General features: G+C 34.3%; 1 protein-coding gene across 2 annotated transcripts in view; it reads left to right on the plus strand.

The window, feature by feature from the left end:
• The window catches only part of majin (membrane anchored junction protein), a gene marked incomplete in the record, with an annotated part of 21,536 nt that overhangs the window by 9,058 nt on the left and 11,382 nt on the right, over window positions 1-1,096 (plus strand).

The following is a 1,096-nucleotide window of genomic DNA, read 5'->3' on the forward strand; positions in this document are numbered from 1 at the left end:
AAATTTCATGTCATTAGCACCTCTAGTAATATATTTACTGAGAAAAATGGTGACGTGTTCAATACTTTTTTTACCAGCTGTATTTTTGCTCATAACTTTCGTTTAAGATATTGCCATAAAATTTTAGGAAAAGATTCACATTCTGGTTTTTGTAGGGAGAATCTTGTATCCTAAAAACTAATAAAACTTAATAATATCTAATGCAAAAGTAGCAGAAAACGAACAAAATAATATTACAAGGCTCATCTCAGCAAACTGCAGCACCAAACCCACTCAATATGTCTTAGAAAGAAAGGAAATTAAAACAATTTTAAAAACCATGTGGACATCTGTTTAGTAAACAAAGCTCCTCAACCAATGACAGCGTGTGAAATGAGTCAAGTGATGAAGACGAGCGTCAACACACTTTGCTAGCAAGCGCTGTTCTGGATTTTAAAAACATACTTCGACATTTCAAATCATCAAATTTGGAAGAAGGGCACATAAAATAATGTTCTTCATGGCAGCTTATCTCTTTAAGGTGTCACTAGAAAAATGATTTACTTTGATCCTCTTTTCAAAAAATTGTCTCTTCAAAACGCATCGACAAGAATTAAAAACTAGAAGACGAGGCTGTAGCTAACTACCTGACGTCAGCACACTTTGTTGAATTTCCAAACGAAGCAGGAGGAAATAACAAACGCACAGAGCAGCCTTGCACAATCTGGTCACAGCAGTTTGGGAAGAAAATGGCAGCAGCTGCTGACGAAATGTCAACATCCCTATATAAGTAACAAATATTTGACATTTTTAGGGTGTGTTGTACGACATACCTACATTTCTAAAATTTCCAAAAGTATATATTTAACTGGTGCACTACAGTTTGTCTAGGAAAAAAAATACAAAACAATCCAGTCGTAATGTGACAAAAGCAGACTAAAACCCTGCATGTTATTTTCAGCAATTATACTTAAATGTATGTCATATACTGTATAAACAGCTGGTAAAATAAGTATTGAACGCGTCACCATTTTTCTCAGTAAATATATTACTAGACGTGCTAATGACATGAAATTTTCACCAGATGTTGGTAACAACCCAAGTGATCCATACATAC

This window comes from Austrofundulus limnaeus, unplaced genomic scaffold (assembly GCF_001266775.1).
Source record: "Austrofundulus limnaeus strain Quisiro unplaced genomic scaffold, Austrofundulus_limnaeus-1.0 Scaffold208, whole genome shotgun sequence".
Taxonomy (NCBI): domain Eukaryota; kingdom Metazoa; phylum Chordata; class Actinopteri; order Cyprinodontiformes; family Rivulidae; genus Austrofundulus; species Austrofundulus limnaeus.